Source organism: Gopherus flavomarginatus, chromosome 21 (assembly GCF_025201925.1).
Source record: "Gopherus flavomarginatus isolate rGopFla2 chromosome 21, rGopFla2.mat.asm, whole genome shotgun sequence".
NCBI lineage: Eukaryota > Metazoa > Chordata > Testudines > Testudinidae > Gopherus > Gopherus flavomarginatus.
In genome coordinates, this window is record NC_066637.1 from 10,145,987 (window position 1) to 10,172,308 (window position 26,322).

The following is a 26,322-nucleotide window of genomic DNA, read 5'->3' on the forward strand; positions in this document are numbered from 1 at the left end:
AAACATTGTTCTTCTGCTCTTTTTTTGCTGAAATACACAAATTGAAATACTTATATTCGTACTTACATAGGACAGTAAAAAAACTGTGCACTTTATTAAAACATGACATGGTTTATTAAATTTGTACAAGAGAATCTTCAAAGATTGAAACTTCAGAGAAAGCAATCATTTGCTAAATGTAAGCTTTAAAGGTAAAACAAGCATAAAAATGTCAAGGTATTTGCTTAAAATCACAAAACTCTCTCTTACTACAGTAACCTAATCCACCTCAAATTCAAGTCTTTAGAACTGCTCTCCATGTGCTATAGGACAAAAATCACCAATTCCTGTTATCCAAGCAATCAAGGCCCAATTAAATCTACTCAGCACTGCCCAGATTAGCCTGTTTTCTCCAACAGTCATGTAACCTCTCCCATTAGATAAATATGTACAAATTCAGTTGAGAATTATTTCTGGCTAATTCATAGTTTATATTAAATTGTGATCTCCCCTAAGAACGAGCAAGAACAAGAAGATATTTCACAAAAACTCACTTTGAAACTACACTAAATTTAGAGAATATCAAATAAATATTTTAATGTATAGGATTTGAATATCACCAGGGATGAGGAGAGAGAGGGATGAGGGAAAGTATTATATGATGGGATGGCCACTGGATGCCAAGCTCTAACTCCATTGGAAATGTTCATGAACAGCTAGGTACAAGCTAAAATCTTTTTATGGCATTGACCAGGTTTTGCACAAATCAGTTGAATTTGTGCAATAATCCATACACAACATAATCCAGATTGCCAGTGAAAAACTCAATGTAGCAGCATTAAGGAGTAGGTATTATTTCCAAAAGACAAAATTTCCAGTGTTGAGTCCCAACTAAGCACTTTGTTTACAAATGTTAAGTAATGTGTTCCACAAGATTATTAAATATATATACCACACACACTTTAAAAGCCATTAAAAAAACTAAAAATAAAAGTATGTCTTGATCAGATAATTCTGGGGTAAATTTCCTTTGGCCACCCATCCAGCACTAGATGAACTGTTGCTCTATTTGTGACAAATAGTTAGCATTCTCTAGAAGCTTCATAAAAGCAAACACAAGACCAACAGCTACTGGCTGCATTCCACATGCAAAATTCATTGCATTAACAAGTCAGACTGGAAGAAAATGACACCAGTGTTCATGAAGCATGTCTTGCCTGGTCAGCACTCTCTTGAGCTGAAAGGTGGTGTCCATGACTGCAATGCAAAGCACCTTGTGGGAAGTCCCATATTTAGCTTAATATTTTCTGGGTACATCAGAAAGTGTTTGTATCAGCAGTTCTTCCAAAGTCCCAATTCCCTACCAAAACAATGCAGACACAAAAAGGATGTGCTAAGACCTGATCACTCCAAGTTGCATCACTTTAACCAGTTATTCTTTTAAAGCGATTCAGTTAAGTTGTTGCAACTTAGTGCATGGGCATCCTAAAAATCAATTTAGACCTGTCTTATGTCAGTTCAGTTTGTTCCTATAAATTTAATTTTAAGCTAATAAGTATGTCCACTTTGGAGTTTGCACCAGTTTAGTGAAACTAATGCAAGTTTGAGTGCTGACAAGCACAAAGATTTTCAGCTACAAAATGCTAACAAATACCCTTACACATATTGCTAATGCACCAATTATGAGAGGTATGAAAGAGCTACGTGCTTCAAAGCTTTAGTATCTTCCTAACCTGGTACAGAATTACAACTAATCTCCAGTCAAGACTATCGTTAACTACCTTCAAAATGACCACAGAGTTGTTGTACAACACAGAGCAAGGCTTTGCTGATTGTATTATTTAAACACCAGGTGTTTTTAAAAAGTACTGTTGAATTTAACTACTGTTCAACTCCCACAGGAAAACAATGTAGAGAACAAACGATTCACAGTCAACTTTGGCATTTTGGGTAGTACAGCATGTCCTTAAAAGAAAAGCAGCATGCAGCCAAAGATGATTCTGTACAACAAAAAAGGTAACAAGACAACCAATTGCTGTACAGCAAGTAGCTAAACTTCACTAGTGTAGAGTCAAACCCAAACTTCTTCCATTTGTGCTTTGTTACCATAATTTATACTGGTCATTACCAACATGTTTTAAGAAAACCATAAATATTTACTTTCATCTTAAACACTTATTCTCATCTCGTGCATTAAGCGTTCATACTCCTTGGAAGAGAACTTTAGGGCCGAAAGACCAAATGCCAGTCTCTTGTACAGGTGCTATTGTGTTCACCATTTATTGTACCTGCCTTTTAGCACCCAGAAGTAGCTGTGCACACAAATCCCACCATATAGATAGAGCTAAGCACCTGATTTTGCAGACAAAAATCCACATAGGCTGAGTTCCATTTAAAAATCAAAAGCATGAATCAAATTCAGTTTGCATTTCCCAACGGATTGTCACAGGCTTGATCACAAACAGAAGTCACTCTCAACAGTGGAGCATCTGAGTTTTTTCCCCCACACTCTGTTTCCAGATGCCTCTGTTTTTTCAGTATGCATTTGCAAAGAATTTCCCTGCCAACAACTGATTGTGCACAGCTACTCCTACTATATCCATTCATGAAAGAGCACTCTTTCAATTTAGACCAGGATGTACTTAAATTCGCTTAGCAACGGTGGCATGTACTATTATAAAGACAATAGATACAACGTGAAATATTAACAGGAACCAAGAAGCCTAAAAAAACATTTATTTTGGCTTTTTTAAATGTGCTTTAGCTTGTGTGGTTGAAAATAATATATGCTTTGAATATATAAAACCGAAAAATAATGCAAAAGAACAACGCAATTTCTTTTTAAAAATCACAGAAAGCAGTAGAGTGCTGAAACAATACAACAATCGTTCATACAGTATTCATAATTACTTTATTACACCATGAAAGGGTAATCAGAATTAAAATGATCCAATAACCTGGGGTGCTCGCTCTTAACTCCTTTACATCATTAACTATAAACATAGGCTGGCTGAGTATGCCAGCTCTAATTACAATATTCTAATATTAAACTTCCAGTTTAGAGTCATTCCTCCTCATACACACAGTCAAACACACACACCAGAGATTACCTAAAAGCATTCAATTATTCAGTGGGAACTGCTGTATAAAAATCTGTTCCCTACTCTACCCTCCAAGGAATAGCTTTATTATCAGGAAAGGGAAATCTGATTTTTGGCTTCTTTGTTAGATTTCAACAGGAAATGGAGCAAATCCAGTGTATGTTTTGACTGCTTGTAAAAGTAAATTCTGCAGGGAATTGTTACTATATCAGAGTTAAGGAAAGGGGTTTTTTTTGTTTGTTTTTTGTGCTTTTTTTTAAATGCTTGAGGTTTGTAGCCTGTTGCAATTTGGCTCAATCACTTTTATACTGTAATACTTTTATACTGTAATACAACCACCTGCTGCGGAAACTCTTAGTCATCAGACTAAAACCAAAAATCTTCACACTGTGGATAAATACAAATAAAGGAGTTCTCAGGTCCAACATGCGCTTGAAGGGAATATCTACTCTCTGCTGGGTTTCTACACTTTTCAAAGTGACAGTACCTATGAAAAAAGATGAGCTGACAACAACAAAGAAGCTGTGAACTTTCTCAGGGTCAAAGGAAGTAACATGCTGGTCCTATTTTAAGTAAATATATAATTTTCCTAGAACTGATTAGGGAGGTTTCAGTCCCCTAATCTAATCAGGAACAAAAGAATCCACAGCCATAACTTCAATACCAGATGTAGTAACCTTTGGCTGCTATCATTTTACCAGCTAGATGAATCATGGGAGAGACAATAACGTTTAATTTAGTGGCTAAAACACACCCCTCAAACCCAAGGCCAAAACCTTCCACACAAGAGGGAAAAAAATACCACTTATTTGGTGTTATAAACTCTAAAAATGCCTTCATTTTTAACATTCTTGCAGAGTATTCAATTTTCCAGATGTCAGGTGCCGCTATATAACATGTAATATTTATGAAAAACTACAACTTTACTTCTCAAGAGTATTCTGATCTCAACAAAAAAAGGTGTCTGTTTTACACTATGCCAAACTAGGGCTGTCTTTTTGTTGTTTTAGTAAAGGATATAAATCTGTAACAGACTAATTTAAAACAAAGCTCTGCATTACTAGGTGGAAATGCTGCAACAGACCTAGAGTAGGATTAGTTAGTTTTGAAAAATTGTGTTTCCCTTGCCTGTTACATAGCATAGTAGACCTTATCTTACTTTTGAAAAAGGAACATGAAAATCTGAAGCTATCTAACTATTAAAACAGTTCAGGTTTGCTGTGTAGAACTTTAGATTGTTGCCTCTGAATTATATCCATTTTCACAGAAGAGTTTAATCGCACTGAATCATTCCTCTGAAATTTGCACTGTTATTTCCCCCTTGAGGAACTGTGCCGTCACATTGCTAATGCAAAATTTACAGCCCTCATTTCCCCCGTGCTTTTGCTAACAGTAGGAACAGCCAGAATTCTAACCCTGCTGTCATATGAGAAATGTATAGTTATAATAAACAAAATTCACACATCACAGTCAAATATTATTTATCCCAGTAACCAAATGTTTGTGCAATCACCAGGGCTTTTTGTTGGCAGAGCTGCATAAAAGAAGCCCAGCTTGTTTTAATCATTTACATTTTTCAACATTACTTGTTCTTGCTTTGCATTCAAGGGTCAAAACTCAAACTGCTACCTCAGGCAGACTTGGGAACAAATACTAATTGTTGGGAGCTCTTTCAGTGAGAACTTAACATTTACTATCATTCAACCTCTGTTACAAAAGGATTCACTGATAAATTTCAATGAGACATAAAAGGGCGAAGATAAATGAGATCCAGTTCACATTACTGTTTGTACGTCACATATGAGTCCAACAGTTTTCCGGACTAGCACCAATATTTGCCTTAAGATCCATGTTATAAAACAGTGTTGCATGTTTCATAAACGTCAGGAAATACTAGAATGTTTGTCTATAGGCTAGTGTGGCTTGCAGAGTTCTTGGGGGCAGGGGGATGGGGTGTCTCATCCATGCTGGCCAGGGAACAATATTAGAACCTCAAAACATGGTTATTCCACTGTGGCATGGTTGCAGTCTTAGTGAGACACCAGATCAGACACTACAGCAATATATATACATATACACACACTTTATATGTAATTTTGAATATGTATATTCCTAGAAAGACTTTCAAACAAGCAATATTTGGTGTTTCAGAAGCAGGAAGAAAACCTGTTGAAGAACTGACAATTTTTAAGAAAGGATAAATTAACTTGAGAAAGATGGTTGTGTTTTTTCTAAGAGGGACGGGTTGGAAAGTAGGTTTTCTAGAGTATAAACTAAACAAGAATGCAGCCATTCAGGGTTTAGGAAATATAAGCACAAGTTCTTATTGAGAATGGATAACTTCACAACACAAGGGCACCTTAAGTGCCTTGAACATCTTGTTACCAAGCTATCAGATTCTTTTGAACTAATATTTAATGAAGAGCAGTTTACCCTGTAAGGGACTATTTAAAAATTTGTCAGAGCTCAAAGCAAGTTATGGACTTAGAACACTGCCGCTTCTATCACTCATTTTGAAGTTAGTGGATAACTTGATAGGTCAGGAGCAAATAATGCTTTTTACAGTGTTCATATCTGTATCTGGAGGCTTTTGACAAATCCTTCATCAAACATGCAGGCCACATTTTATTTTTTAAAACAGATCAATATATTTTATTGCTTGTATGGAATATTGGTGAAAATAACGGACCCTGGTTCAACCTCTGGTTACCTGTGATATTTACATATCAGAGCTGAAGATTAAATAACAGTGGCCCTACATAGGGCTTTATATCCCAGGTATGACAAGTTTCACTAATTTTACTTCTTATAACTTCTGTGCAACTATCCATTTTCCGGCTTCATTGTCTTAAGGGTACATCTTCACTGAAGGTCTACAAAACTGTATCTGAGTTACTGTGGCATCCCTGGTACTGTTCTCACCTACGAGATTGGGACTTCTAGGGAGCATATTCTGAGGTCCGTTTGCTGCAGTAAGTTGAGACACACTGATTCTTTCCCAGTAATTTGTGGGAGAACACGTATGTCCTTCTCGGCCCACAGAGGGAACTGGTGAACTATGAGCATTCAGATAATGTAGCCAGCCTCCTCGCAAAGTAGGCAGGTTACCAGCCTATTGAAAACCTCATTGGACATTTTGCCTATAGCCCAGGGGTTCTCAAACTGGGGGTTGGGACCCCTCAGAGGGTCGTGAGGTTATTACCTGGGGGGTCGCGAGCTGTCAACCTCCACTCTAAACCCCATTTTGCCTCTAGCATTTATAATGGTGTTAAATATATGAAAAAGTGTTTTTAATTAGTAAGGGGGAGGGAGGTCACACTCAGAGGCTTGCTATGTGAAAGGGGTCACCAGTAAAAAAGTTTGAGAGCCACTGCTATAGCCTCAGATGAGCCCCCTGTGGAATTGCAATTTGGTTAGCTCTACCTTAGCAGCTGCCTCCCGAGAATAAAGGCCTGGCTGGTGTCCCAACAGTGGGTCAATTCCACCTGTACCCTCCTCTTTCTGCTTAAAAGGCTCAATGTGCAAAGTTCTCAGATCCTCTACTAACTTCCCTTTAGGGAATACAAATATTTCCCCTTAGAGAAATATTCCAAATGCAAGCTCCCAAGTTGATTTTTATCCATTTTGTCCAGTGATTAACCAGCTCATTTTCCTCCTTCCTTCCTGTATTTTCCCTAACCCAAAATAAACAGAAAATAATAAATTGTAAGCTTGTACTTTGCTCTGTCACTTTTGAATCTGCTAGGGTTCGTTCAGCAAGTGTTTGGACTGCGCACCTCAGTTTGCTGATACTGGGTGCAACTCCTGCAGCAACTACACCACTGTGGCATTTTGGGGACTCCCCAGACCAGTAAGGGGTCCTGTCACCACCTGCCCTGTAAATCTTAGTGGCTTTTGTGCTGTGCATGTATGGTTCAATTCCCCAGTAGCCAGCCTACAAGCACCAGGTCTCACCCTGACTCTTGCAAGCTAGTTACTCCTTGCAGGGTGACACCAATGGCCCTTCCAGTCCCAAGTCTCTTCAAATAAGTCCTCCCAGAGTTCTTAATTACCAGAGACTTGGACTGTTTTCCTCTGGTTCATCAACTGCAAAGATGTGAAACCCACTCCTGAGTTATTAGCCTACTTTGGCCCCCACTCTCCATAGTTTACACACCAGAGACCTGATTGCAGGAAAAAAAAAAAGTTTCTTTACTAGAAAAATCAGATTCAAAAATAAAATAGTAAGGGAAATAAAAAAAATATACAGGTTACAGAGAAACCCAAAAACGCAGCCTGAGGTTTTATGCTCTCTTATTAGATAAAAATCCCTTTTCTAAGGCAAGTTATCTATTGCTTTAAATCAATTTCTCAGCATACCCCTGAGCTACGGGAGAGGGATTGAGCCTTCACAGACAGCCTCCAATTATGAGGCTGTCCCTCAATGTCTAGATCTAAAAAGCTTAAATCAGTCCCAAACCTGTTTTTAAAAGGGCTCCCCACCCCACCCCCAGTCCATGGTGACTTATGTTTATTCAGAGTGGGGAAATTCCCTCTTGACTTGATAGCCAGGGATGTCTCAATGTCTTTCCATTAACTCTATTGGTCCATCACTGTATTCTCCTGAGCAGGATGGTGGATCATTACTTGAAGTTGGTTTCACCTGAACACCTGGCTAGAGTTGCCTGTTCTCGCTAACTACTCAACACCCTGGTGTGAGGTGTAGTTGTAGTAGAGATTATGAACACAGTTTTCTACATACACAGACATATAGATTCATAACCACAGTCTATATACATCTTATGATGGCAACCAAGTTCAGAACATCACAAGGGTTCATAAAAGACAATATATTTTTATAGTACAGTAGTACAGTATACAATCAGTTGCTTTAACTGCTTGTTTGGGGGGGGGGGGGTTCAATCTTTTGTCCTCCACTTGAGGTATCTGGACCATCACTGTCACATAGGCCATCTGAACAGGGTTTACAACACCAAACACTGGTGAGAAGATTGCGTGTGTGAACAGGAGGGAAATTAGGAACACCACATGAGTAAAAGCCCTTCGTATTTTGATGAACATTCATTATTTCTCCCAAATGTTAATGGACCCAGCCTCACTACACATTCAGCCCTACCACCTGCATTTTCACTCTATTTGCTATCAGTTAATTGGGTCTGAGATAAAGGCACTACATTAGATGTATGTATAAACAGATTTCACACATTTGCTTTTACTGACTGTTCTTCCTGCTTCCGATTCAGCCTACATACAATTATCACCACAAACTGCTCTCAGTTCCAGGAACATTCTGCCAAATATAAGAACTAATGTGTGCTCTGACCAACCAAAGAAAGAGGGTCTATACTAAAAAGTTAGGTCAACCCAGCTATATTGCTCAGGGTTGTGAAAAATCCACATCCCTAATAGCATAGTTAAACCAACTTAACTCCAAGTGTAGACAGCATTTGATTGATATAAGAATTCTTCTGTAGATTTAGCTACCACCTCTCAAGGGAGGTGGATTACCTAATATCAGCGGGAAAACTCCTCCCATCGACACAAGTAATACCTACACGGGAGTGCTACAGCGACAGGGCTGCAGCTGTGCCACTGTAGCATTTCAAGTGTAGACAAGCCCTTAGTAAAAAACACACTGGGTTCACTGAAGAAGCAATGCATTGTCTGTGAGAGGCAACATATTTAAGGCATGACTGACAAACCTCATGTCCTTGTTGTATTGCCCCATTTAGAATTTACTAAAAGAACCTAAGCAAGTAATTTAACAGTAGACAGAGACGATGTTTCTACACACAAGATCATGCTACACCTAAATCTACGCAATCACTTTAGACCCTGAACATAATCCATAATGAAATTAAGTTACCGAGTCAGATCCACAGCTGATGTAAACTAAGGTAACTCTATTGGGTTCATGGAGCTGTGACAATTTACACCAGTTGAGGACTCGGCCCTTTTAATCCAAACTGCATACCGCCTCTCCACTTCAAGGGTAGTGCATTCTCCATCTTTATACAGATATGGCTTTAAAGGATTCTTTAACAGTGTAGAATATTTGCCTCAGTAGTAATTCATCCACAGTATAAAACCACTGACCTTCTGTGACATTACAAAAATACATAGTTCCTTCTTCATGCTCTTAAGCAACACAATAGCTAGCATAACCCTTTGACCCCAAAACAGGCAGGTTTATGAGAAGTCTATTAATACATGGCTTCTTGTTTTCTTTCCTCCCCCGCCACCCCAAACCAAAACAAAAGGTCTCTCACAAATGAGCTATTAGCTACTGATACTATGAAACAAAAGGCTGTCTTGTCCCACCACATGAATAAAAATGAGCAAGGAGGGAGTCAGAGGATCCACCAAGCAATTCTTTACAACCTCTAGTGTATGATACTCTACACTGCAGAAGGAAGTCAGTGCATTCTGACATAACAACTGTTTAATAGTTACATTAATTAAAATAAAAAACTAGTCCACATAATATACAAGCTATTTGCTGAACTTCAGTGAAAGCTGAAAGAACAGTATCTTTAAAGAAGGATAATTTAGGAACAAGTTGACTAGTTATACTAAAACCAACAGCATAAAGAAGATATGCAAGTATTTGAGAAACAGTCACAGCTATTTAAAGGAAAACAAAAAAACACTATCTACTATAAAAAACACACAAAGGAAGTGGGATAGATTACGTCAACCCTTGCCTCAATTCATAAATCCTAACCACAAGACAAGAGAAATTCTAAACTGCCTTTCACTGGAAACTGCTTAAAGTGAATACATGCAGTTTAAGTCTTAAAATATGCTATTGAACAGCACTCGCTAATGCATCACTTTCAACAGCCACAGGGGGAAAAAAATGGTGTAATCCTAGTCAATTCTATCATGCAGCCAGATCAAATAACATTTCAAAAACTGGCTGCCAAGCATCCAGCCTGCCAGAGTACAATAAGCACTTGAGTGTGCTGGACTCAAAACCACCTTTCACTGCTCCCAGAGATCTTTATAACATAGTTTAAACACTACTAAATTACAGGGTTGGAAAAAAACAAAAAAGCTTTTAAATGTTGCTCCCACACAATTCTTCAACTTGCTGTAAAGCATCTAAAATGTCTGCCTTGTGCTTTTTACTAGGCAATATAGCTATTCAAACATGTGCCTTTAAGAACAAAAATCTGACAAAAATGCAGATTGCGCTGCAAGTCTGGAACTAATTGCCCACAGATCAATGGCTTTACATTGAAATAACTCTGCCCTGTCTGTAGGGTTTTAAATCCTATTTACTTTAATTTTGAGTTCCCAGAAGGAATTCTTTGCTAGAATGCAGAATATTTAAATTTAGACTCCACGGATTAAGGGTTGCATTTCTGTTCTCAACTTTTACTTATTTTACAAGTCTTTTTAAAAAAATCTGACTAATTTTAAATGAAAAATTAGTCTCCTTGTCAACTGCCATTTTCATTCACATACAACTAAAAAAGAACCCCATATGGCTGAAAGGAAGCCATCCAGTCACACAATACCCCATGCAGCGTAATGCCACATGTACTCAAGAAAAGCTTAAAACTGGATTGTAAAACAAAGTAGAGCTGGTTTCTTTCTCAAGAAACAGAAAGTGGCCAAGCAGGTCTCCCTGTCACTTCATCTAAGAACAGGATTTGAGCAAACATTATAAAAGAACCTTACACCAACCACTGTACCAATTAAAATTTAAAGGGCATTCCAAGACACTCCTGCATCTTAGCAAGTGGAATGGAAGTGGATTTTCAACTAAGCAAGGAAACTTCATTCTTCACCCTCACTTGCATAGAATAGTTTAGAATCAAAATGTTTGCTCTGTTTAGCTAACTTTGTCAGATTAAAGACATACAAAGCAAAACATTCACCTGAGGAAGGGGAACCTGTGGCCTTAAAGCACTCTGAGCGTGCATTCTGGGCCAGTAAAAGCTACCAGATCACATACCATGTTGATCCAACTTTCCTTGAAAATCTGGAATATCCAAAAAGGCAAAAATAAATGAATAAAGTCAAGAGTTTATCTATCCAGGTGTTTTCTGTTGTACAGCGAGAGTGGTTTATTATCATCATTATTCTATTTTAAGGCGAGTAGGATGATCATCTCAACGTTCTCCTCAGCATATAACTTCATTTTGTGTAGTGCCTTTCATGTACCGTTAACTATAGTTACAGAGTCAAGCAGTAAATAATCCAGTGGGTAAACCCACTCTCTGGACTCACACCCATAACATGCCCTGCAGCAGGTCTGACTTCCTTCAACCGTAGCCCACTTACAGGAGTCAAAAGCTGCAACCCTAGCATCCAAGGACTTCAGCCAGGACAGGGTGCAAGGTTCCTGTCCATCTCAGCAGCCACACAAGACAGCCCACTCCCCCCACCTCCTTTGCGCTGCACACTCACCCAGCCAGCCTTGGGCTTTTAAGCTTTGCAGTTCCTGGAGGAGCCGGACAAACACAACTTGTCTGCAATCCTAGCAGCGGCTACACACTGACCCCTGCGGACTTTGTGTTTCTTCTCCGGAGCCTGCAGGACTGGGGCTGCTGCGGTGTCCAACAACATGCAGGACCATGCAAGGCCCATGGGGGAGAAGAGGGAGGGAAGGAAGGCAGGTAGGAAAGGGGGAAGATAGGGAGGGAAAGGAGGAAGGCGGGGGGGGAGGAGAAATGCACTTGGTGAACAAAAGGAGGCCCCCTCTTTACTGCAGAGTAGCTGGGCCAGGCGGAGGAGAGAGCAGCATTGCCCGAGTTGGAGCCTGCCCGCCCTGGGTGTACAGTCAGAACCCCCTGGCTTGCTGCAGTTGGCTCCCCTCAGCACATGCACACTGTGCTGCTGCTCCCCCGCTCGCAGGCTCCGAGTCCTCAGCTGTTCGGCTGCAGACACTTCCACATGCCTCTGTGACCCAGTCTCTTTTCTTTAACCCAGACACCAGGAGGAGGAAAAAAAAAAGAGACAGAAGCACAGCCTCCAAAAGACAACAGGCGGTGGAGAGGAAAACCCGGAGCGGAGTCCGGCAGCAGCAGCTCTGGCCAGGCACAGGCACACAGGGAGCAGGCTCAGGCTGCCTCTGCTGCTTATCCCTCCAGTGCAAATTACACCACGAAACAGGCTGAACACACACACATTCCAGTCTCAGGCAGTGTTTGATGCTTGATGCCTAACACTTCAATACACAGACTCAGCTCTCTGTTCTGTCTTTGGTGGTGGTGCCTGTCCTCTTCCTGGCCACCCTCTCAGCCTGCCTCTCTCTCTCACTCACTCACTCACACACACACTCACGACTCAGTTCTCCATGCTATTTGTGCTGCTCTCCATACATCTTTGGCCATATACCCGCGCAAGCACGCACCTCTACTCTCCTTCAGGCTGATGCTTTCCCTCCTCCCCACTCAGCCCAGCCGGAACCGAGCTGTGTGATTGATGGCAGCTCTTTAATAGCGTGGTCAGCTAGAAAATGCATCTGCAAGCAAGATATTAAAGAGGCAAAGCATCCCTGGGAGTGATCAGCAGCTCACATCCTAGAGCTGCAGCCAGGAATATTAATGAAACAAACCTCCTTACATCTACAAATGCAGATCAAAACACAGGGGGTGGGAAAAAATGCAGATTAAAAAAATAGAGGGGTGGAGGGAAGCACACACAGAGCATTTGTTCCAAGGATGGATAAGAGAGAGACGCCTCTCTGGTGTCACATTAGAGACATTTCTATACAAGGATTTTGTTATGGTTTATTCAACCAGTAAGCCATTTTGTTAAAATCCTCTCCAACCCCCACTCCCCTTTTTCATAAGAGACTAAAGCTACATCTGCTAAGCAAGGCACCTTTTAAATTTGATTTGATTGAAATTAATCTAATAATGAAGAAATAAATACACACTCCTACCATGCAGCTTTAAACAACGTGATACTTAGCTGCCAGCTTCAAGTATCACCCCCTACTCCCGCTTAATGCGATAATAATAAAATCGCGCAGCTGCCTGAAATGACCAACTTCATTTTGGAGCACAGCCCTTTAGATCTCTAGTTCAGAATAAAATATACAACTACCAAAAAGAAGTTGTTTATGCAGTCCATGAATGGTGGCAATACACAATATCTTTTCTGTCAAACAAATAAAAGGCTTAGCTATATAGTAATGATGTTTTATCTTTAACTAAATGACTGACGCATACACCTCAGTACTGCTTTACAACCCCCACACACCAAAAAAAAAAAAAATAAAAAGATGTCAAACCAAAGTTCATGATTCCTTTTTTCTATATCAAGTCCCCATGAATGTCAAGTATTGTCCCCGGCCTTGTTTTTCCCCCAGATATTGGACATTGTGTTCTGATTTGTATTTTTTCCATAGGCATTTATATGGTGTTCATCACTATAGGATCCAAGTCTCTCAAGATAAAAATGTACAACCTTACAATTTTAAATTCTGTCCTTGCTGGAAATGGCTTCCTAAACCACCAACACAGCTAAGGTACAAATAGCTGATGAAGTATAACACCCTTGCCACCCTGAAAGGCTGCTGTGATCAATACAAATTGAAGGTGGTATGTAGTGCAAGGTTGGCTCTGTTGCAAGATCCATTGTACATTAGCTTCTCAACAGGAGCCCATCCTAGGGCGAAATGTGCTGCTTGAAAATAAACTTCATAACCAAGTGGCTTTGTGATAGCTCCACACCCATCAGAGCTGAAATCAATCCACAAGTACAAAGCAACCACACTGCATTTATTCTCACTTCAATTTTCTGACCAACTATGGCTTGATACATGGCAAAACATGGAAAGTAGCTTATTTCTCCAGCGCCCACTTAAGAAAATGTTTGCTTTCAAATGACATCCAAAAGAGTTTTCTTGCAGTAAGCTAAAGCTAAGTTCCTTTTAAATGAAATATGTCCCATTTAGCTGATTTTCAAAGGCATGTATGTGATTTAGGTGCAGGAATCCCAATCACTTAGGCACCTTGGAAAATCCTTTAAGGCATTTTGGATTCAGTTTTCATGAAAGATGCCAAACAAAACAGAAATAACATGGTCCAGTGAGAAAAGCAAGATAGGACAATTGGGTTGTATTCCTGACTCAGCCACTGATTTACTGTGGGATCTTGGAACAAGTCTTAACTTCACCGTGCCTCAGTTACCCCATCTATAAAATGGGTCTAGTAATTTCCATTTGTACATCAGAGATCTTTGCATGACAGGAGTTAACTATGTTCTAAGTATTAAGTTTCACAGACTAATTGACCAATGCCCATAACATCCCTATGAGTGACGGAAGCATTATCTCCATTTTACAGATGGACAAATAAAACTGCTTGCGAAGGATCATGTACAGTGATCAGAGCACTCACCATGACAATTCTGTTTCATTTGTGAAAAAACTGATCTGAGAATTAAACTTATAACAACCCAAACACTATTTTGTAGTAGGTGCTCTCTCTCTTCTTCATATTCCCCCAAACCCACTCTCTAATAGAGGCCAAAGGCTTTTATTCAATCTAGTTCTCTCAGTTGGCAGGGGCACAATATATTAAACCAGTCAAGAGATTGCTTTTCAAACTACACAGTGTAAAAATTCAAGGAAGGAGATCTGCAAATGAGAAACAGGGATTTAAAAAAAATATATACAAGAACAGCTTGCTGTAATTTTTTTTTTTTTTTAAAAACAACATCACACTCATACATTAGACAAAATCACTAGAAAATATTCTGTGGGCATTAATCTTGCACTAGCCTGGAGGAGAGGAACTAGATGACCAAATAGATCTTTTCAGTCTGTAGTTTCTATGATTCACGCAATAGATTATTTCCCATTTGCTGTCCTTGGTCCAAGTTTGCATAATTTCCCAGTGTTGTGCAAAAAGACGACAACTCCAATCCATGCAAAATCCAGCCCGGATTTCACAGGAGTCTCCATTTATCAAAACAACCCTGTCATGTTGAGTACCATTAACAGATAATGAAAGGAGACAAGGGATGCAGTTACAAGCAAAACAACTCCGCATTCTACAGGCCTAAGCATGCAGCCAAGTGAGCCGACATCTGACTTTATTATAAGCATTATAATTAAATAGAATACCTAGTTTAAGTAACATTACGGTTGTGACACAAGCCAACAAAAGCTAGGAAATTCAAAGATAAGGCTTTGACACCCTGTCATTAACTCTGCTATTGTATAAGTGTTGTCTTCTGTGTGTCTCTCTCACATTGCTTGAGTTAACTGGAAAGTCAGCCTTACCTTCCAATTTCCCAACTTTTGCTGGTTTCTGGACACTAACATTGTATACTGCACCTATGTGCTTCAGCTTGTGAAAGATCAAGCACTTAACAGGGCAGAGTGACATAAAGTGTATTTTTAAAGGACTATAAAAGTGCTGCTTTCTAGACACACTTCATAGGACACAAATAATTCATAACCCTCTTGTGAGAGCTTTACAAAATTTGAAAAACATGAAATACAGATATACCCCAAGGCCACAAGATCTATAGTACAACTGCTTTCAAAATTCCTTCTGAGAAATTTAACCAGCATCGGGTATGCATAAATATTTCACCCACCAGGCAAACTGCTCCAAAGAAGCTGTTTAAAACCTACCTGATAAATATATGCTTTGGCAGACAAACTAATCGTGAAAACACTTGATTTGATCATATAGATCACATAAGAAAATTTTAATAATGCGTTTTTAAACATAAAAAACTAAAAGGTTTGCCATTAACATTTTAAAGCACTCTACACCTACACAGTCCAGTTTTTGCTTTTAAAAACGAGTTTCACACACTGTCTGGTTAGTGTGAACTGTACCAAGCAAAGTGTGTTAAGCCCATTTTCAAGCATAACTTGATCTTGACTGTCTTCTGAAAGAAGGCTTAACATTCTTTTGCCTGGCTCATATAGGCAACAAGCATAACACAGTATGTCCATGTTAAGCTCAACTTATTTTGAAAATTGATTTAACTAATGTGGCTTTTTCAGGACTTTATCTACACCAGGCTCTCTTGCCAGGGTTTTTCCATTGTTCACATCACTGCTGGTACTGCACCAGTATTGTTGTAGGTCATTCCCACCCCCCTCTTTTTTTTGGGGGGAGGGGGCGTAAAATTCTCACCCGTACTAATACTTCGTACATCCCCAATGGTAAGAACAACAATTGGAGATCTATGGTTAAAAATAAGCCCAATATACAGCTAGCCTAAGGCAGAAATATTACAAGACAAAAAAACTACTCGTTACAGCAGTTAACTGCAGACTTTAATGTTTGAAATGGCTTGGCTGCTAGCGCCAACAGATCCAAACCACAGAAAGAGCACTAGAGACCTCACTACATCAGCATGCGTTTTGCAATGGGTGTTGAAAAGTTTATTTATTTATTTATTTGTTTATTGTAGGAAGCAAACTCTTTTCAATCCTGTTTTTGTGAGCCAGAAGTGACCTACGTTCTTCACCAGTTGTCAGTAATGGATCTTAGTATAAAGAAGGCTGAGGGCAGATGGGTTCACAGGTCTTGTTAAGAGCTAGGTATTGCTGTGCATATACTGAACAAGTTTAGAGAACCTGAAATGCCGGGAAGTTACGAAGAATCTTGTCTAAACTAATAACGCTGTCAGTGGAGCTGAGCCAGGGGTGGTAAAGAGGACAAGGTGGGGGATGGGGGGGGGGCAGCACGATCCACTAGTGTAGACTGAGCCACAGCATGCTGCATACATATATGCTATGATCTTGTTTACACTGTAAATAATACCTATGGGGAACCTAGTTTCAACAGTATCATCAGCCTAACAGTTTCAGCCGCGGTCTTGTCCTAGGCCATAGCACAATCTGGGAGATGCTAAAACATTATCAGAGTCCCATCTCTGGTGCAAGACGGAAGGGTGTTTTGGCTAGATCTCTAATAGGATTGCTTGTATGACAGAGGCAGTTCCTAAACTAGCACACTAAGATACCTTTTTGGATTTATTTAATTTAGTGCACAGCAGTCAATTTTCAGAGAAGCCATTTTTCTACCTCCCTAGAATTCCCAGATGGCACCTGTGGATTATGGATTATGGACTATGGATTATGAGCCTCCACAATTTCGTTTTTTAGAAAGCAGTCAATTATGTGGGGAAGAGACCACATGTTAAACCAGTCACTATCTTGCATTCCTACAGTTTAAAAATAATAGAAGTTTTTTTTTTTTTTACATTTCAGCTTTTGAATACAGAAAAAATACCTCTCCCTTTGTACTTATACCTTTGCACACCCAGTACAAAAATCCTGAAAGTAACCATTAACTTTCACACCATTTGATAGTCTGAAGGCCTTACCAGACTGGTAGAAATCCCAGAAGCGCAAGTGAATCCTAACCTCATTTTCAGCCAATTAGACCTTTCTGTTCCTAAACATTCCAAGCACTCATCTTGCCATAACTGTCACCTGCTGTTTGAATATGGAACATATGGAGTGTTTGAAAATCATGACTGTGTGGAGTGTTCAGAATGTGATTTCACATCATCTCCTAACTCAGAGAAAGGGAAGACTGAAAGGAAAATGCAACTTGAAACATTTTGCAATAGTGATCATGTATCAGTTTTTAACTGTCAGCTAACAGGCAAAGTGCTATTACCTTTGGCTTAAGGACCTGTGAGAAGTATTGAAACAATTACTAATGTACAGACAGTGTACAAAGAACTGTGAGGGCGGTCTGGTACATGAATTCCATCTGAGTATCTTTGAAATCTCCTATATAAATAAGTGATTATATTACTTACTCCTATTATTGCCATAGAAAGGAGAAGATGACAAAGTTCTTTCACCAGAGAGCTTATGGATACTAACAAGGTATCTTACACACTACAGGCTGAACCTCCTAGTCCGGCACCCTCAGGACCAGTGCCAAACCAGAGAATTTGCTAAACCAAGGGAGGTCAATGCAGAGAGCCAGCGGGTCTCCACAGGCATGGGAAACAGAGGTGTGGGAGGTGCTACAGCACCCTCAGGCTTTGTGCCTAGTATGGCCCCCTCCCTGGGGACCATGCTGCCGCCCGGGGGCCTGGCCACTGGCCCCTTGCTCAGGGGTTCCGATACTAGCCCCAGGTCCCAGCCACCAGCCCCTCACCCTGGGTCCCAGCTGCTAGACCCAGGTTCCCTCCCTCCCAAAGCTTGAATGCTGCGAATCAGCTGTTCGTGGCATCCGGAAGTGATGGGGGGAGGGAGGAAGGAGTTGGTAAGCGCGGGGCCACCAGCACAGAAGAGGTGAAGGGGAGGAGGTAGAGGGGGGAGTCTGGTGCTGGTGGATGCTCCACACCCACTTATTTTTCCCCATGGGTGCTCCAGCCCCAGAGCACCCATGGAGTCAGCGCCTATGCTGGACCACAGATGTTGCCGGACCAGGGAGTGCTGGATTAGAGAGGTTCAATCTGTACTAAGTTTTAAAACTTAATTCGGAGCAAAAGACCTTTCTGTTAAGGTAGATAAGAATGAATTAAACAAAGAATTTCCATAATTGTTGTCCAGCCTTTATCAAATACTAATTTTTGGTTACTGCGATAACAGTCTGCCCATCTTGTCCACCTTTTGAGGTCCTTCCCCGGACACTCTCACGCCTACGGTTAAAAGCACTCACCCACAATTCTAAGCAGTTGTCTGAATTCAAAATACACTATGCCCTTAAAGTATGGTAACTAATCCAGTTTCAAAGTTATGGATGTGTTGACCAGAACACTATAATTTAAGATTGTAATCTTCTACTTTCTTACGGTATAGCTATAAATCTCAGAGTTTGAAGACTTAAACTTTACAGACATGTTCTCAGCTGCAACTGCCTTTTTTTAAAAACCCAAATCTGAAAGAAAAATAGCCCAAATAAGCAGCTATTTACCCAAAGAAAAGTAGCTAACTAGCATGCTGAGTAACCAGCTTTCAGGTACACACATCCATGAACAAAAACCAGTATATAGTATACCAACAGACTCCAGGAAGTACGCATCAACATAACCAAGCTACCACATGTGTTATCTTCAAGTCTCATGCCTCATCTAAACTAAGATTTAAAATGGTATGAAGCGAGAACATGGCTATACTATGCTTTTCAGTCAAAGCCTAGGTTCCCTATTATGCTTTAACTCAAAGTTTCACACATGATTGTGACATGTCCACGGAGCAGATTCAAATGTGTCAGTTGCAGCATGTTAGCCAACATATTGTAACATACCTTTTCCTCTAGTCTAGACAGGTCCTAGAGCCAGTTTCACAAACCAAATACATTAAAGTATTTCAATAGTTCTACCCACACAGCAGTTCAGAGAATGGGGGATAAAGTTATTCCCCATTATCTGAGCTTTTTCCTATGAAATATGACTAGCAGCTGTCTTAAATGTACCTTAGAGAGATGTGCAAGGATACTAAGAACCCTGTCTTTCTCTAATAAACCATTTTAATTTTTAAAAAAGGGGGCGGAGGAGGTACCTGAGTCATCTACAACACATCCTAGAATATTATTTCTTCTACAAAGTTCTCTACAAGGTCAAGAGTCAAGCCATGACCCTCCAAAGTGCAGTGCTCTCTCCATGGTAATATTCTTAGGTATGCAACTCTGCCAGCGATCTAAAGCTTGAAACAAACCCTTCAAGGTGCCTTAAGAAGTCCTACTAAGAGGAAGCACGCTTTAAAGTATATCTTCCACTTACAGTGCAAAATTCACTGGAGATCAGATTGGATATATGTTCCAAGACAATTGCACTTTGAAAGGACAAAACAGTTAGGAAGAGAGCTCTCTCACTCAGTGAAGAGTTGTGGCTAAAATGACAAAGAGGGTCATATGGATGAATGAGCGGAGGAACTCAGGGACTTGGCAGGATGTTTAAGATGAAGTCCCTTATGTACTTAGGTATCTGCTAAATGTAATAAATTTAGTTGGGGGAATCTGACCAAGTTATTAGAAAGCAAGTGGTGAGAAAAGACAACTTGAAACCCCAGCTGGAACTTCCACAGAAAGAAAACAAAACAAACTAGGCTAGATAGATAGATATTTCAGCAAATAAGATCATGTTTGCAAATCAAAGAAATTAACTTACATAGTATTTCTCCCTCTGGTTTGTTTCCCTTGCTACTTAGCTGCAAATATAGAAGTTAAACAAACTTTTTCTGAAAATGCCTGCTCTGGGAAACTCCAAAGCAAGAAATGGCACACTGTAAACGCAAAACATGAAAACAAAAACAAAAAGCTTCTGAGTCTGTGATACAGTTAAAGACAGACACCAACCTGTTGAGTATCCTTCTGCTTTAAACTACAGCTTCTCTTGAACAAAAGTACTTTATTTTAGAAGATGCCATTTTAAAAACAAGAAGAAAAAGACAGCTCGACAGACAGTTTTCAAGACAAAATGAAAGAAGTGTCAAGGAATGTTTTACCTAAATAGCGTATATTGGCTTTTAATCAAAGGATGAGCAATGTCAGCACTAACTTGGCTTTAGTCGGGTTTTTTTTTTTTTAAAGTAAAAAGGAAACATTTGGAAGTATGAAATTCTGATTAAAATAGAAGCAGGAAGGGGAAGAGTGAGGTTAATGCATTTCTTTCAACTATTTTATCAATGCAATTTTAAACAATGAAAGCTACCCTGATCTCTCCTCAAGATTTTAAATATAAAGGAACTTTGCAAATGGAAAATATGATGCCTCTATCAACAGCCTGCGGTATGTTTAAACTATTATAATGTAAAGCATGCTCATTCTCACAAGCTAAAGGAAATGACTGCCAAATGCTTCCTTTACAATCTCTCCAGAATAGGGCAGATCCTTTACTGGGAGATTTTCCTGACATACCAAATGTAGCAAATACCAAACAAACAGATATGTACAAAAACTTGCTGGGTTTATTAAAGGCACTGGAAAGATCAGCAATGTGACTAGAGCACTCAACATTTTTAGTGAATCAATCATATTTAAAAATTCAATAGACTTTTTAAAAATGACAATAGCCACAGGATGTGACCATTACTATATTAATCTTTCCCTCAGGAGGGTCAGATAAGCTTTAAAAACAGGAAGTCTGTACTATAATGCTGAAAATATTTTAACAGTCTGGAACCGCATGACTATAGTTCAGTTGTGGATTCATATGCAAAGGCGACTGGCCAGTAAAGAAGGTGCAGCACACACATGAAAGTCATGATCTTCAGAAATAAGGTCAAAGGAAAAAAAAAAAAAACACCCTGAATTTCATTCTAGAAAGAGGATACCTAGGGATGGAACTAATCTAGTTTTTATTTTTAACAGGGATCTGAGGGAGAGGAGAGGCAGCAGAAGCTGGGAGTTGCTCTTCCACCACCACTACCCATTTATAATAGCTAACCAAAAACCATGGCAACAGACGGCCAGCCCCAACTTCACAGCAACAATTACTATTTGTCAAGAATTGATACTTCCCAATTTGTACATGCTTTCACTGATTAACAGGTGTCTTTTGACACACTATAATAATATTCATCATTGCAACCAAATGTTAGACATGCATCATCTTACCTCCAGGCTAATACTATGTTGACAATTCTAAAAATTCCGATTAAGAACCAGACCTTTTATCCTAAGGTTTCCTTTCTAGATTAAAAAGCACTGTAAAAAAAAAAAGAGTAATTTAAAACTACACTGCTCTGAGAGCAACATGGATCGTGGGTCACACAATCATCCAATCAAGTTTGTTGAAGTCAAACCTATTTTTATTTATATCAAACACACCAGGAAGCATTCTTAAAAGCAAATACGGCATACACAAAATTGGAGTCTCTTCCACATAGCTAGGGTTTAAGCCACACACATGAGTCTTAAAACTAAATATAGGAAAAATATTTTATTTCTTTCATAGATATATGAATAATCAGGCCTATTATACGATATTGGAGCAGTCATCAATTTAATCACCAAACACACATATACACACACACACACACACACCCCCCTTCAAAATTACATGCACAATAAATTATTGATAATTTACATGGATATCGAGGTACCAATTAATAAACTGTGGTTGGTACTAGAGACACTCAAATATTAAGGGGTTTGATTTCTTTGTATTGCTTAAAGTAAAGAAATGCTGCCATAAGAAGGTTAACTTTGTTTCTGTCACAGAACAGAATGCATCTGTATGTATTTATGTTTTCAGTAGATTTTTATACAGTAGGTAGCTATAAGAGTTAAAAACAAAATAAAACCATTTACCTGGTCATATTCCTTTAGGGTATTCTGTGAGTCAGAAATAGCATGACCATCTCTGAAATTTCAAAGTAAAATCATACTGGTCTGGACTAACTTGGTTTCACTCGCTCTCTTGAGTAATGCAGTTGAAGCAAACTGGATAAATAAATCTAATATTTTTAGGAAGGATGTGCAATTCTTCCCTTCATGGCATGTCAAAATGAGAATTTGGCACCAAAGGGGTCCCTGATTCTCAATTTAGTTGTCTGTTGTTGGAAGGGAAGGGAAACACTACAATCATCAACTATAGGAAGAAACATTGCATATCAGCTATTCAGTCTGTGTTTAATCCCCATCAGATCTGAACAAGTTATTTCCAACACAGCATCGTACTCAAAATGAATTAGTGGTTGAAGAAATGCTCCTCTCCAACTTTTAACTTGCATACATGTTCTTAAAATTCATAACCTCACTAGGAAAATCCTGTGGATCATACAAATATCTATCTTTTAAACAAACCCAGCATTTTATTTCTTTAAAAAAAATCATACACAATGCCTGTTTTAAGTATGTTCTAAAGACATCTTCCCTGATGAAAGCAACTGATTACAGATTATGCTACAGTAAAGCACAAACTAATTCAAGCATGACTGAAAGGGACATTACCAAAGAACAAACATCCACTTAAGAAAACATTAAAGTGTTCTGCGTAGAATTATGAGAAAAGCAAGACACATTCACGGACAAAGAGAACAGACAGGGATTGTGACAGTTTTCACACACTGTTAAAGCAGGTTCCTGGCATAGAAATAAATAAATCACATAGCATTCCAGAACTGCTAGAATGGCAGAAATGAACAAGGCAGTCATAACCAACAAGGCGGCTTACCAATAACCAGCATCTATGTTTATCGGTTAGCTCTTTCCAAATATGGTGAAGCAGTAATACGCCACCTACTGCCAAACTCTTAAACATCACCTTAAAATTACAACAGAACAGAGCTCTCAACTTTCCAGACTACTGTACTCCTTTCAGGAGTCTGATTTGTCTTGAGTACCCCAAGTTTCACCTCACTTAAAAACTTCTTGCTTACAAAATCAGATAAATATAGAAGTGTCACAGCACACGATCACTGAAAAATTGCTTACTTTCTCATGTTTACTTTATCATTATAAAATAAATCAATTGGAATATAAATATTATACATTTCAGTGTATAGTATATAAAGCAGTATAAACAAGTCATTGTATGTCTTTAGTTTGTACTGACTTCACTACTGCTTTTTATATAGCTTGTTGTAAAATTAGGCAAATACCTAGATGAGTTGCTGTACTCCCTGGAAGACCTCTGCATACACTGCAAATTCAGGAGAGAGATAGAAATCAGAAGTTATACAGAACCCCAAATTAGTGGTTTGATGGGAAGTTTTTACTTTAGAATTCTGACAAAAATCCCACCTGTAAGTTCAAAGCCAGTAAAAAATACACCACAACCCACCCGATTACAGCAGTTGAAAGTTTTCATTCTGTCCTCAAACACACACATAACTCAGAACGTGATCTATGAGAAATAAAGCCAGAGCACACGTATCTGCCTGTGTGAGAGAAAGAACGCTTTCTAGCAATTGTAAGTAAAACTTCAAGGTATTAATTAGGTTGTGTAAAAGTTGCATTTTTCAGTAACAACTAAACACAATGCCTAGCCCTTGTTTAGGGTATTGACATACAAAGCATTGAATTTTAATGCTGGTGTTTTGTCAATAAAAAGTATTCATGTACACTTCACAAGTTCATTAATAATCCATTAAGAAGACCTAAATTAAAGCTTCGCAAGCAGCTTCATCATGAAACAAAATCTGCTTCTTCTGGCTTGTAAGAACTGAATGTGCCAAGTGTGACACATTAAGATGTGAAAACACATTTCAAAGGTTACGCTTTGAAACTATTTCAACATCTCTAATAAAGGTATCATTAAGCTGTTGCAGAACAAACACTAGGGTACTTATTTCATTTTATTTTTAACCTGCAGTCTGTCAAGTTCCAGAAGGGAAATTTTAGACAGACCACAGAGTGTTACTACAGTAAACTCTGAAAGGACATAAACATATATATGCATGCAATCATACAGATGGTGAGAATGACTCCCATTTTTTTCCAGCATAAAAAAAAGTGCCACCATTTCAAATCATTCACGTAAGAAGTGCCATTGTGCTTCCTGCATTGAGTTTAGTTTCCCTGGGAATGCTGACATGTGTACTGCAAGTAGTGATTGAAGAGTCTATTAAGTGTGTTGGGGGGAGAGAGATGCTTAAAGCAAAATTTTAAACTAAAAATAATCCATTTACAGGTAAAGGCAACACTTGAAAGCAAGCTAAACTATAATCAAAGTCTGAATTTCCAGCTTTGATAGTAAACACAGTTGTTAAGAGTGGTTAAGACATGAGACTAAGTGTGCAACTTCAAGAAAGGAACATCTGTTTTACTAACCGTACCCTTCTAGTCTCCCTCTCACTCATGCTGAAGTTATGGTATGTGCACTCTGGACACTAGCCCTCCAGCCTGATTTACAAGATTACCAACCCGAAAAATGGGAGACTCTCCCAGCCTCTAAATGAAAAAGGGGCGGCATGCTCAGGGGAGGAGACGGAGCAGAGGTGAGCCGAGGGGCGGGGGGGAGGAGTTTTCCTGAGTGCCGCCACCGCGCCCCCCACCCCCCTTACTTGCTGCAAGCGGCCCTCCCCAAGCCCTCCTGTCCCAGCTCCCTCTGCCTAAATGCTGACGACTACCAGGGCAGCCGAAGATCTGGACGCCGTAGATGCTGCCGAACGACCCGAAATGCCACCTTCCAAATGCTAGTGGCCTAGGTGGCCTAATAGGTTGCACTGGCCCTGCAGCTAATCACAAACTAGAAATGACACCCTGCTTCTGCTGCCCCTATTCCCTCCAACCTCAGATGAACACATCTACTGCATTTTCTCATTTGCACAATGCAAAACAGCAATGGCAGAGCTGCAGCAAATCACAGAAAACAAGAGAACTGTTTTAAATTTTAATGAAAAGGTTAAATTATGCATGTTACAAGCCAGTGATCTTGGTCCTTACCAGGGCACAAATCAGGTTAGGATGAAGGGATGGAATGACTCAATCCCTGTGTTAACACAACAAAACTCTTCTTATCAAAGGCAAACATTTCCTTAATCAACTAATATGATTCACCCTAAGTTTAGAAAAGAAGCAAGTGCTGTCTGACACACTTTACATTTGCTGGTAACTTCACCCAAAACTCCAATTTCCAGATTGGAATAAAGCAGAACCCTACAAGTCTAAAGGAGCAGCAAACCATTAACCTACTCATGACATCACCAGCCCCAGTTCCGTGAGATACCAGGCTCACTCAGCTCTTACTAACATGAATAGGTGCTGAGAACGATCAGCACCTTGGCAGCATCAGGGCCCCAAAACAGAAGGTAGGGAAAACAAGAATCCTATGATAATATGAAATCACTTTGTACCTTCCTCCTCCCCACTTTCCCCATTACGGAAAGTATAATAGAATCCCAGAACTGCTAAATCGTGTCTAAGTATGCTGGCTCTCAAGGACCATTGTGATCAATCATTAATTGAATAATTTTATTCCCATTGTATAGTTTCAAGGTAGAAGTTAAAGAGCCATAGGGCCTAAGGTCTGTTAGAAGTAAAGCTAATATTACATTCTAATCCCAGCTGATGTACTTAGCAAAGCTCAGGATGTAAAAGGATCCAAGTCTCAGTTCATAAGATTTGCACATAAAAAGGCAAATTATTACTTTTTCCTTCCAAGCGGGGTGTTTGAATCAGTTGTACACTGAATGTCACTTTACAGCTGCAATACCATCTCCTCCTTCACAGTTTACTCAGAAGCTTCAGAAAGGCTCATGAAAACCACATCTTACATTTCACCGGGTGGTCCTATGAAGTCACATCCTTTAAGTTAACAAAGCTGAAGGGGTGCGAGGGTTAGGGAGCAGATTTTATAGACTTGTTTACCTGACTCATCACTAAGTGTTGCAGCCTGCACA

General features: G+C 39.4%; 1 protein-coding gene across 4 annotated transcripts in view; it reads right to left on the reverse strand.

The window, feature by feature from the left end:
- Positions 1–26,322, reverse strand: part of RERE (arginine-glutamic acid dipeptide repeats) — a 402,343-nt gene that overhangs the window by 308,012 nt on the left and 68,009 nt on the right. For 3 of the 4 annotated variants that reach the window (XM_050931390.1, XM_050931389.1, XM_050931387.1), the window contains exon 1: positions 11,499–12,022. The exons of the other annotated variant lie outside the window; for it this stretch is intronic. The gene's annotated coding sequence lies outside the window, so the exon portion shown is untranslated. Of the gene's footprint in view, positions 1–11,498; positions 12,023–26,322 lie in introns of those variants that run through there. 4 annotated transcript variants of the gene reach the window in all.